Below are 13,731 nucleotides of genomic sequence, written 5' to 3' on the forward strand. Positions count from 1 at the left end.
CACTACCTAGCAACAACTAAAACATCGGTGTGTTATCAACATTATTCTCACACTAAATCCAAAACACAGCACTGTACCAGCTACTAGGAAGGAAATTAACTCTATCCCAGCTGAAACCAGGACACCCCTCTAAGGCCCTGCTGACTGCTGTCTGCCCTTTCCCACTGCCTCTGTGGGAGCTGCTGACTCCCAGCTCTGTGATATATCTACTTTTCCCAAATGAAGGCACAGTCTCCCCCTTAGGAAGAGGGAGTTTTTGACTAGTCACTTTTCAGGGTCTAATTATGTTAGTTGGCTTATATCAAAGATGGTGGTGCAGGAGGTCGCAGTAGCACTTAAAAGTGTTTGTGCTGGGGACTTCAAAATATGGTGTTAGAGACTGTCCCCTCCCTAGGAAGCTTTTAGTTGAAATCTGAAATGCAATCAAAACACAAATGGAAATGGACTCCCGGAAGAGTGAAGAGGTTTGCCCTCACCAGCAAAATAGCCACAAGAGAAGGAGAAGAGAACTGGGAATAGACCACAGCTCCACTTGTTTCCTTTTTATTCATTCTCTACACAGTAGGACACGTTCAGTTTGCTCTATGGATGACCTGAACTCACCTCCACGGTCTTCTCACTAGAAATATCCTAGTTCTTCATCCAATATATTGATAGTTCTCTTCTTCCAGAGAAAAATAACATTATGAAGAGTGTCAGCAAAGCAAAGGAAGTCCCAGAGGGCCAGTTTCACTAACAGTATAAAAAATAAAATACCAGAAGTCCCTGAACTGGATTCACTGTTGGAAAGTGAATGACGGCAGGTGGAAAAAAAGAACGGTGTTTCTGACATAACAGTGGTTTTTTTTCTGTTGTTACTGTTGAGCATCAGCATAGGCCTTTGTCAAGAGCCAGAATACCACTGAACTAACTCCTGTATAAATACACGTTAAGAGGCCAGTCATTTCCCCGGACCATTTACAAAGTATGTATGCAACAAGATAGGAGGAGGTAGAAAGAAACAGTCGAACCCTATTGATCGTCATAATAAACAATAATCATAGAACTACAACTTAGCAATTGTGGTCCAATTTTTTTGTAGGTATTGTGACAGAAGAGTTTACATCAGCATTTTGAAGGAGGATAATGATGATAACTTGATGTTACCAGAGAGCTGCACCCAGGAGATGATGGCTGGAACAGAACATAAACGGAACTGAAAATTAAGCAAGTAGGTAGGGGTAGGGGCTCACTGCATGGGTGGATTGCAAGGAGGAGGGTGGTAAATAGGTGGGTAAAACCAGTTTATGAGTATCTTTGAAAGTAAAGGCAAAACCTTGTATCGACTGATAAAAAAAGGAAATGCAGTTGAGGGATGCCTAAGAAGGGTGATGGGGTCAGGTAATTGGCTAAGAAGATGTTTCTTGCAGCAGCATTCTGGATGGATGGATGGATGGATGGATGGATGGATGGATGGATGGATGGACGGACGGATGGATGGATGGATGGATGCATGGCAGGCAATAGATTAAAACTGCACTCATCAAAACCAGAAGAAAAGGGCATTTCAGCATTTAGCACACAATATGACGAATACAGAAGCTTTAGCTTTGTGGAATGGGAGGGAACTAGTAAAGTTTAAACAGAGCTGAAGCATGAGGACCTAATGAGAGACCCAGGTCAGAAATTACATCCAACTCATAAGCATGAGTGACAAGTAGGAAGAAGATTGTGTCAGGGTGGTTCAGCCTGCTTCAGAAAAACTGGTTGTTAATACCATAACCAACTCCCAAAATAGGCTTTAGTGCTCTTATTTATCATGCCTAGTATTTACCATGCTAGGCGATAGCTAGTTGTCCATTGCAAAGACTGAAGACAAATGGAGGTAGTTTGGAATAGAATGATGACTGTGATATGTCTGTGAAGGTGTCCATTTTCAGGTCAGGTGTAAAGAGACACCAGAAAAGAATCATAACAGAACTTTGTGGGACTACTAGAGGGGCAAAAGGCAGCTGAAGAAAATCCTTCACAGACAGTCACAGAAGTTGAGGAGGATAAGCCATCAAGTCGATCATGCTCAAGTAGTAGATATCTGGCCAATCAGAAAGCAAAATGATTAGGTGTTGGTTCTAAAATTTGACCAACAAGAACCTATAAGAGATTCTGCAAGATCAACTTTGGTTGAAGGTACAAAAGTCAGATTCCAAAGGGCCTGGAGTAAAAATAAAACAGAAGGCTAATATAAACTCCAGGCAGTGATTTAGATTTTGTGTTCACTATTTGCATAGGAGTGGAAGGGATCTCCTAGATTACCAAGTCCATTCCTCTGCTCTTGTAAGCAACTGTATCTCATAGTTACATATTTATGAAGGTTCACATGAAAATTCTATTTTTTTCTTCCTAGTTTTAGTGGAAAGGTGTTTCAGAACTTCAGTCTTCTGATAATCAGAAACTTTAATTTATGGGTTGAATTTATTCATTGCTCATTAGTAATCATTTGTCCTTGTGTCATCATTGTCCATTTGCTTAAGTATCTTTTCTCTCGCTTTAGTGCCTAACCTGAATGTATTTATAGAGAGCAATTATATCCGCTCTCAGCATGAATGAGCTTAGAGATGAAAGGGAGAAGGAAGCAAACATGTTGCTTCAGCCTGGACCAGCTGGAATCTCTTTGTTCAGACTCATGTAAAATGTTTTGCAGCAGCTGAATCTGGAAGCAGCATTTGTGCAGCTCATAGCAATGTGATACAGATCTAGCCACCTCACAGCCAGATGAGATGGAAATGGACATATCAAGCCATGGTTGCTATCTGAATATCCATGGGTACTGTGGAACTCAGAACACTAAAACTACAGTCCAGCTTAGCTGGAGAATAACTATCTGCATTTGATTGTGACATTGCATGTCACAATCAAATGCACCCATGGTAAGCCATTGTAAACATTTTCCACCATTATTACTTGTATTGTTCTGGTGTTGGGAGTTAGGTATCTGTCTCTACTAGGTTATCACTAGCTGTGTGGCTTATTTTGCAGAGGGGACTCTGCATAGTGTTTTCTGCATGCTGTAGACTCTGGAGTCAGCGATTCCTTCTGTTCTTTCCTAGAGTTGTTGTAAGGCTGTCTCTCAGAGCTCTTCACACTCATAACTAACATAATCAGAGAAGAGCAGCAGTTGCCCATCACATCTCTGAGATTTTGTGTACAAATTTCTAATTGCAAAATAGATTCAATAATTCAGTCATAACACTCTCCACCATAGCATGTATTCAGATAAGTGGTTTGAAAGAGGGATCCTTAAGGGAAAGACAATTGCAATAAACTATTCTTTTGCTTGGTGGCATCTCATTGCCAGAAGCAGCAAGCATAGCTGAACGACTACACGGTGTTGGATACTTTAAATATGTGATTGTACCTCATTCCTTTGCATATAAATCTTAATTGCCTGAGAGCAGTTTGTTGTGAATCAGTTTTTTAAAACACATTTAAATTTTTTTATAGAAAGGGCTTTTAGATCTAAAAATGTTTAATCCTCTCATAGATGTGTTTTCACTTGCCATCATTCATGCTGCAAAGTATGGGGTTTTTCCAGTCAAAATATTCTTGGGATTCCACAGACTGCAAAAGCAATGGAAAATTAAGGGCCTTTAATTCTGAAGAACATGCATCATGTAAATAAAAATATAGAAATTGAATAAGATACTGTCATTGTACCTGCAATAGATTAGTTACTCAGTGGAATAACGCATCTCATCAGCCCTTTTCTTCTGGAGAGTGGAGTTTTAGCTTGCCTTAAAGCTAAATCCTGCCCTCTCTTTGTAACTGACCTTTGTACATCCTCATGTAAGGGCAGAATTTGTACAAATTTGAGCTCTTCTCACAGGTCAGTACAAACCATGCTGTCTTTCCTGAGGGAGACAGAGATACAAGAGTACTGCAGGTCAGGGTTGTGGTGCATTGACAGAGATACGTAAGGAAGCTTGTACAATACCTGATTTAAGTGTAAGATTCTTACAGGGTTTTCAGAGAGGAAGAAAAACAGTGTGGTTGTCCACGGTGTTTCTCAAAGGAGCTCTGCATTAAGATTCTGGAGACACATTTGAGTTCACCTGGTCCTTTGCCCCTCGCTTGCCTGATCATGGGAGGGAAGGCCACATGGCAATCGAGAGAGGAACTGCACATTGCAGTAACTAATCAAAAATCAATTTTGGCAGCCTACTCAGTGAAAAGGAATGAAAAAGCAGAGGTGACAGGAGGGTTTTTTTAAGGCTTTCAGGAAGGGTGGTGGTTTTCTCCTGTAATTCAAAGAAACAGCAGCAAAACAAAGAGAGAGCTAAAACAAGAAGGATAAATACAGTGTGTGGAAAAAGCCTTTTGGATACTTGTCTTTGCACAACAACTCTTTTCATCAAGAAAACAGCTTAAATACAATGAGTTGTGCAATAATACTCTAGTTTGCTGGTAGCGCCCTCATCTGTCTTCTCAAAATATTTGTCACTGGTCCAGGTGTAAATTAAAAAATAGGTAATAATCAGCAGACTGAAATCACAAAAATGTCTCCCATATGGTTATGCTGATAGGGTGATGCTATCTGCTCTGTGCCTGCTCCGCACACACAAACCCACAGGAGAAGGTGACCTCTTCTGCATGGACATATCCAGGGCAGGTGTGGTGACCAGGCACAAAAGGATGTACTCACAGGTTTTGGAAGCATGTATAGTAAAGCTGCCTACACCTCCCACAGAGAAAAAGAGCTGGACCATATAGAAGCATTTCCCTGAATCAGATTTGACCCACAGACCAGCTGCTGGACCAAACAGCTAAATAAATATGTCTGTAGGAAATTCTGAAATTTGGAGACATTTTGAAATGAAAAACTAGAATGTTTGTTTTCAGGCTATTTTAGGGTGTTTAGGGAGGGACTAAAGCAGACGTAAAATTGCAACTTTGTGGTATCACAACTTAGTATCTTTTTAGCAAGAAAGGTTTTGTGTTCCTTTTAAAAAAAAAAAAAATTTGAAAAATGCTTACTCAAACTGTAGGAGCCAGTACCAACTTCACTTCCTACTAAGACCTTTCTTTTAAACAAACAAAACCCTTCTGCCATAAGAAGACTCACCAGGCTGATTCTTTTGTTCTAAAAAGTAGAAAATGACCAACATATCCAAGAAAAGACCCAATCTCTCAAGAAGAGCTCCAAATCCAGAAAGGAAGAAAGTAAAACCTCCATGAGGTGCCTAGGCACTTCTCTAATGTTACTGACTGTATGTAGAACATCTCCAACTCTATAGTGATGATCAGCAGTGTCAGACTCTCCAACTGATGTGAAGCTTCATCTCCTTGAGACCTGCCATCGTTTGGATGGTGCTAGCTATCTGCTGGCATCTAGAAGTTATGGTCCAGATCAGGGGCCACTGTGCTAGACACTGTATAAAGCTAACATGAAAAGAAGGTCGGTGTCACATTGCAGCAATACCACATTGTTGTGGGATTTTTTGTTTTTTAATTGGAAAAAAACCCCTGCAATTATCCGATGCTCTAGGCGTATGTACAAAGCACGTTTAAAAATACAATAGGCATTCAAATGGGAACATTATTAATTAAAAGCCTCCACGTACTGTACAAATGAAACGTTCTTCTCTCTACCTACTCAAGTCATTCATTCAGAAAAATCCTGGGAAAATAGTTAGGCTTTGCAATGTGCCCCATAGGTCAATGTATTCCGGTTCCAACAGACCAAGTGGGAGGAGTGAGTTCCAGAACGGGGAAATCTTCTTTCCGAACTCCCTCTCAAAAGGAGTGCATTCAGAAATGTGCACAGCATGCTCACAGGAAAATGGCTCTAGCCCTTTGCCCATCTCAAATTTTAAATGAGTCCTTTAATATATGCATATCCAACCAAGGAAGAGATGCTGACCTATGTTCCTGTCTGAAGCACAGCAGTGGGAAGGACTTTGAAGCCCTGTGGGGTTTTCAGACCCACAGCTTGCCTGCCTTTTTTTTTTTCCTTACTGTATATATCCTTATGGTATAGATTTATACAGCAACCACCCCTTTTCTCTATGCTCAGCTACCCCATGTCCCCTTTATTTAATAGCAGTGGCATCCTTGAGAGTCAAACTCTCCCTGGGCAGCTCGCTGACAGTATATTACAAAACGTATCCACGAGATCTGGCCTCGCAACTATTTACTTTTCCTATAGTCCCACAACAAAAGTCCCCTTTTAGTATAGGGATGGGTCAAAGTCTGGCTGCAGAACCCAGAGCCAAACGTCCCTCATGCTTTAAAGTTTGGTGTTATATTTCAGATCCATCCCCAAAATCAGACTGGCTTTCAGTGTTCAGATCAGAACAATCCCTATCTTATTTGCTTGCTGGCTGCAAAACAGTAGGAAGATTGTTAATACCCTGCTCAGGCCCTAATTAAAAATCCAAACCCAAATTTAATATTTCAAACGTTATTTAAAATATATTAAGATAGTCAGTCTATTGCTGTTGCTCATTACTCTGTCGAAACCTAATATTAGTAACAGCATGTACAGAGGACCTGGAGCATGAATTAATAATGAGGTGCTTGTGCTGGAAAACATGCAAGAGCCGGGTTCCCCGAGTTGGCAGATGTCCGACAGAGACTAGTTTGCTTTTCTCTACACAGTGATCAAATCATCTGCTCAACAAAATCATTGGGAAGGAAAGTATTTCTGATTAGTTTACTTCTTCTGATGATCATTTTCCAAAAACAACGAAGACGACAGGCCATCAGAAATGAAGGAGGCCACATCGGGGGAAAAAAATCTTTAAACCAATGGCATTGTACTATTGATCAAATGGTAGTAGTGCTGGTATCTGAGTATGATCCTCAAATGGGTGAGGACCCCTCATGCCCTCAGCCTGCCCTCACCTTGTACATGAGGTCTCTTCCTAAGGCTTCTGAGGTGAGGTTTTAATCAATTCTTTCCCCCTTTCTCATTGTCCTAACAGAAAACAAATCTGAATGGGAATAGAGAAAAAGAGCATGTGGCCTGTTAATGCTCTTGGCCTGGAGCTAAGGTATTGGAGGTGTTTGCACGTTTTCTGTAGATATGAGCAAGGACTTAGCAAGTTACTGAGCTCTTCAGGTGACGCCAGAATTGGGAAAGATGTGCAAGATAGAAAATAATCTGCATCATTTGTAGTATGCAGTACATACATACTGAAATATATAATGTGTATGTGCCTATAAAAATATATTGTAGCCATGTAAGCTATATTTTTCATATGTATAATAACACTACAGCTAGATCAATGATGTAGTATAGAGATTAGGTGTATTTATTTATATATACATGCATATTCCTTTCTTACACGTGCTTTACAGGAAGCTGGCTTTCACCTGTCCTCATGGTGCCCCACGCTGGCCTCCTCTGCCCATGCACGCTTTTCTCCTGAGGGTGAGCCCAGCTACCTTTGTGCTTCCTCCGTGCATGGAGAAATGCCTTCAACGTTTGCAGAAAACAAATAACAGTTATTGAAGCTGTTTGTGCCCTGAAACTTTACCTGTGCCCTAGTCTTACACACCCTTTTCCTTTAAGATGAATGTACTGTTGCCCACAGTGCAGCATTCAGTTCTGTAGCTACCGCCTTGCTCTCGCACTGTAAATTAAAAGGTGTGAAGGAGAAGGAAATTTTCCAGAGTAAATGAGAGAAATTATTACATAATTTTGTGTAATTTTTGATGCAGGAAACAATTTTCTCAGTGCACCTGTTGGGGGGAGAAACAAGGCTGCTTCAACCATCAATCTGTGGGACCTCAGAGCTCAGCTTGAAAGCAAAGGTGAAACGAAATACGAAAATTGCAGTGCAGCAGAAGAGGAGTCAGCTATCTGAGGGCCTCTGCTGAAATCCCATCTTTCGGGTAAGGTTTCTGGTGCATTTTCGTGTTTTGGTCACCTGACGGTAGCTCTGTGGCCTAATTGGTTTCCTAGTTAACAGACTAAGTAATGATGTAACCAGAGTGTGTGGGAACCAGACCTGTGTGACAGATACAAATTTTCCCAGCCATACTAATTCTGCCTGCTTACCTGGTTCTGCTGCTGGTTATCTGGAAACTTGAACTACTTAAAGGATATAATGAGCCTAGCAAAGGTTGAGACACAGCTTAGTCATTTAACATGAAATTATTCCCCCGCTGCAAAATATATTAACTTGTGAAGTCCAATTATTTTTGTTACTAAACAGCACTATATTTTAATAGATATGGCTGTGTCTACAGCTTTTATTTACTTTTTCTGTGGTTGGCTGAAGTGAGAATTAGTTGTTTGTAGCCTAGAGGAGCAGATCAGCTCTGTTCAATTACAAGCGTGTCTCCATAACCACTTTCTGCTCTTCACTGTCTGCCGTCCCCAAGCGCTCTCACACAACATTGCTCATTTGCGCTAGTCATCTTTGTAGCTGAATGTTGTTGCTATTGCTTGTATGACAATACAAGGATTTCAGAAAGGCTCCAGCTGAAATCAGGGTCTTGTTGAACTGGGCACTATATAAATGTATAATGGGAAACAGTCCTCTAAATGCAAAGTGGTTGCATCCCAAGTACCACAGAAAGAGGTGGTTTGGTGCAGAGGAAAGCTTTGCAGCCTCAGAGCTGAGCCCCTAAGACAGTAATTTTTAAAATAATCAACCTGAGAAACAGCTTCATGTAAAATAAAATAATTGGAAAAGGGAGGTGAGAGGCAAAAGGGAATACCTGGCATGGAGGAGGCCTGACCAGCTTCCTTTTCCATGTGGTGGACAAAGAATGAAGGTCTCAAGACTTGTCTCTACCGTAACATAAAATCCCAGTAACTACATGTAGCTCATACTGGGGAAAGCTGATCTAGGGAGCAGGTTGAGCTGGGGATGTGCCTGGCACTTGGCATTTCTGTGGTCCTCAGGTAGCTCTCATTTGCCCTTGCAGAAGGAACCATGTCTCTGCACAGCAGTTAAATGTTTTCTAATGAGTCGGGGCACCTGGGCTGTTGCTGGATGGGCTACAGAGCCTGGAGCAAACTTTGTCATGACCCTGGTGGTTATTGTTCTGCAGCAAAATGCAGCCAGTACAGCCTGTGTCTGATATTCTTTAAAAGAGAGGAAGAAAGTTTTATTTTTGTTTGCATGCATTTAGCTGTTCTTTCACTTGGCACCCACGGACATGTTTGATAAATGGAAGAAACAGAGAGCAGAAGCAAGAAGCTGGACTCCTAAGGTGGTGTGAAACCGTTTTATGTTTTCCTTGAAAATAGGACTCTTAAATGTGATGACAGAAATCATGAAAGTAGCAGGGCTTTGCATACACTTGATGTGGTTAATCCAGTTAGTAAATGTGATGTTAAAAAAAGGACACCCCACAGTGTTTCAGTATCTTTCTGTTTGAAGTTTATACAATGCCTAATGCGTGTGCAATGGATCTGGGGCCTGACATCTATTTCAACTCTTTGGGAGCAATATCAAACATTAATGGGGATTAGTGTTAGAACTGGTGTAAACATAGCAAACAATCTGCTGTAAGTGTATGCTCACATTTCCATATGTTATGTAGGTAAGCAGAGCCACCGAAGAGGAAAGAATCCCTGAGAGGTAGTTCTCAGCTAACTACTTCTAGGACTGCTAGAGGCAGACACTAATGGGGCACAACTATCTCATTATATCAGTATCTACATACTCATAATATGCTCTGTCTAGAGCTGCAATTTAGTTTTGTAAACGGTAAGAAAGATTTAAAGAGATGCCATTCCATTGTGCAAAACCACTAAAAAACAGGTAAAAATGATTTAGTACTTCCAGGTGCACTGTAATTCTTGGCAGAAAAAGCTAATTCCAGGTGTGTAACTTAAAAAAAAAAAAAATCCAACAAAAATCCAACCCGGTTGTCAAACCTGGATAAAACCATCAAGTTAGAAAAATAGAAGCTAAACTAGGAACAAAGTCCAATGTACAACTGAGGAAAGACAGCCTCTCCATTGAAGAAATTATTGCATATAAGTGAATATCCCTATTACTTAAGTAAACATAGCTTGATTCTGGGCAATATTTCAAAAGAGATAAAGCTTTGGCATGCATGAGCACATAGAAAGATGACATATTCGCAGTGGGAGGTATGAGGTGGGGTTTCCAGTAGTGCCAAAATTTATCTCACACATACATACTTAGGGCCAGATCCAAAGCTGCTGAAGCAAAGAGCAAATCTTTCCACTGTCTTCAACTGGCTTTGTATTCAACGTTCACTCATGCTAGGAGAAAGGGAAAAAAATACATGTTTCCTTATTTGTGGCCAAATCATTTACACATTTTTCCTTCTCCTTTTAAGCCTGGGGAACTCTTGTCATTGACTTCCTCAGGGGCAGGTCCTTAATCAACAGATCAAAATGTAAGCTGTACCACAAAATGGAAAATACTATTATACCAGCTAAAGTTATTTGCTTCAGCAACACTTGTGGTATGGGATATTATTATTCCATAATAGAATACACATTGATTCATTTGACACATTTTGTTTAAAAGAGCTCTTATTTATATGACGTGTTTATGGACAAATATGCATTGAATGCTTTTTAAGTCCTATTATGGTTTGGTTTTATTTCCACATGTTCAGATGAAATGACCATTACTGGGACTACAAACCTACAGCACTAATGGAAACTCTTATAGTTGGTGCCAGTTTTATATCCTGCAGGGGTAGTTGCCACTGTATTAATATCCTGCAGGTCAAGTTAATTATTTTTTTTAAAAACAACATATTTTGCAGGCAATTCAATATAGTGTCACACTTAGTACATGTCAGTTTTGCATCTGAACTGGCAGGGAATTGTACCAGATGAGACCTCCAAGCAAGTAGGTTTTGCAGAAATCCATGGCCACACAGAAGGAAAATGGACACGGCAACTTTGTCTCCCAAAGGTACATGTGAAAACTCTTTAGAAATCAGAGTACGAAAGAGACATATTTGTTGGGAATGTCTGGTTTTCCCTAACGGCTGGGCCTTCTGCTGCCATGATCAGCAGCTGGGTGTGTGGCAGTGCATTCAGTTCAATTTGCTCCTGTGAAGCAAAGTTTTTTCCCTTGCTGTAACCTCGATTTAAAAAAAGAGGGTTGAGAAACCCAATTCTTTCTCAGTGACACAATTGCTCCCTGACTTTCAGTAGTGCTGCCATCCACAGGAGCCTAGACAGTGTCATGCCTGTGATAACACATGGGCATCTCAATGATACAAAAATAACACAGGTGAATACGAAAACCTTTTTGCCCTTGCCCCTTGAGACTGCTGGGCTGGGTGGCCGTTTTTTATTGCAGAGGAGCAACAAGGTGTGACTCTTGTGCACAGGGCAAAGCAATTAACAGCCCAGCTGTGATTGCACAGGGCTTTCTATAGCCTCTCTCTCTTTTTCCCACACATAACTACGTGCACGTAGGGGAAGTGAAGGGGCTTTTCATTTCCTTTCTCCACTCGCTGCTGTGATTGCACTAAGTCGGTACAGAGATCCTTATCTTGAAGCAGAGAGGAAAGTGAAATCTCCAGTTTTGTCAGTTTGAGTGCTCTGTAATATCTAGGGAGTTCAGCAGACTTTCATGGCATCACTACCAATTAGAGGTGTTCGTTCTGTCCAGACCTCAGCATTAGGGCAGACTGGGTCCCAGTGGAGTAAAGGTGTATCAAACCTAGCATGAAGTGATACTTCTTTGGTTTTGTGACATTGTGAGAAATCTGTTTTCCACTGAAAAACACTGAGAAGATGTTTTAATTTTTACCTATCATTTCAGACTCTCCAGACTATTAAGGCTGCATAAATATTAAAGGCTTGTTATTTACATTAGAATAATTATTTTTATAGATATCAGTGCTTGTTAAATGATTCATAATGCATAATTCATTCAACCAATTCTGCCCTTTCCTCTGTTTGTTATTCACCTGCAAACAGACTTTGATTTTTACAAATATGTTCGTTATTCAAATCATTCCATGCTCCCTTCACAAACACATTTTAGTGGTCTCCTTTGCTCAAAAGCTATTGTCTCCTACCATATTTTTATCAATTTGCTTCTGTTGTTTCTTGCAGAGTGTAATTGAACATTTAATAACAGACCTGAAACTCTCCCTGACTTTAATCAAGATCTACAGGATAGCTGTGGGGATCCATGCTAATGCTTCTGACGCTGCCATGCAGCCAGGTATGCTCTGTGGTCATTCATCTAGCAAGCTCTGCCTTTAATTCCCACTTGTTGGAAACACAATAATTGATAGAGTTCTGCAGCACGTGGCCCGGTTGTAAAGTCTGGGAAATTAACTTTGGTGTTTATGTACAAAGCAAGCGTGGCAAGATTTAGGAAAAAAACTGCAGCACTGTAGTCCAATAAGAGAGCACCAGAGTGGGATTTCAGAGATTTGGTTCAGGTCTCCAGCCAGCCATTTCCATGCAGGGTTGCTTCCCCCTGTGCCTCAGTTTTCTCTTCTGTAAATTGATATTACTGTTGCTTGAGGAAGATCTTGCTCTGCAGAGACCACAAGGAGTATAAAATGCTCCTGGCATCTAACTTTAGGCACATATATTAAGTTGCTTCACCTGGGCTGCCTGAAAAGAGACTTGTGAGAAGTTGCTCCACTGATTTCTAGGCTTGGGGCTGATGTTCTGAAACATCTCCAAGCTGATCCTTCACCCCCCATTACAGGAGTCTGGAGAGACTCACCATCTCATAGCTTCGGTAAAGCGCCTGAAGGAACACTGCTAGGTTTCTATAAAAAGAAAATAGTTCGGCAAATAAGGTGTAGTGTGTTTGTCTCCGATCCAAATACTTTGATCTTTAAAATAAGAATAGGGAAGAAGTTCTTTTTGGTTTCAATTCAGTTTGTCACTATTCATCGTTAGTTTATTTTGGATGCACTTCTGAGAAGTTGCTACCTGCACAATGGGGAAAAAGAACTCAAAAGAATATAGAAAAAACAGTCAGTAGTAAGCAACTAACTTGTTATCTGAGTCTACAAATAAATGGTTGTAACAGATCACAATAATTAAAATCGGTTAAAATGTTTGAAGAAAAAAATTTCCTAGAGATTTTGAGAAAAAACTAAAATATACACTTCAATTTTGCTTTTTTATCACTTCAGAGAGAAATTTCAAGATAAAAGAGTCAAAATTAAGCTTTTTTTTTTAAAGTTTAGTTTGAAACACAATTTTCAGTTTAGTTAACAAGAAAGACTTTTAAAATTTTCCTGGTGATTGCTTTCTCCATTATAAACTGATCTTAATATCTTTTTTCATTTTCTTCCCACTAGAGGTAAAGGAAGAGATATGATTTATATAAACATTGAAAGCTTAGCAATGGAAAAAATTAAGAATGTAAAATTGGAATCAGAATCTTCTCTTCTCTTCTCTTCTACATTTTCAGAAGCCAGGATATGACAAATGGCCCCGAATGAAATTGCCCTCTTGATTTCTAATGCTTCTCTACTTAAAAATTTAAAATGTAATTGTTTTTCCCCTCATGTTCTCGGTTTTCTTTTTTTTCTTTTGCTTTCTCACTAGTCTTAGTAATTTCCTTTTACTCTGCAGCCAAGCTCTTGTAAAATACTAATTTCTAATTAAGAGTGACAGTGATTCAGCTATTTAACATACACAGTCACAATCCATATGGACATAAGTATCCTTGATATCTACTAACCACAATGCTCACCTTTAGCAGTAAAAAATAAAGTTGACTTTTACATCAGGAGGTTTACTTTTACATTGTTCACAAGGAGGAA

Source organism: Pygoscelis adeliae, unplaced genomic scaffold (assembly GCF_000699105.1).
Source record: "Pygoscelis adeliae isolate BGI_AS28 unplaced genomic scaffold, ASM69910v1 Scaffold223, whole genome shotgun sequence".
Classification (NCBI taxonomy): Eukaryota; Metazoa; Chordata; class Aves; order Sphenisciformes; family Spheniscidae; genus Pygoscelis; species Pygoscelis adeliae.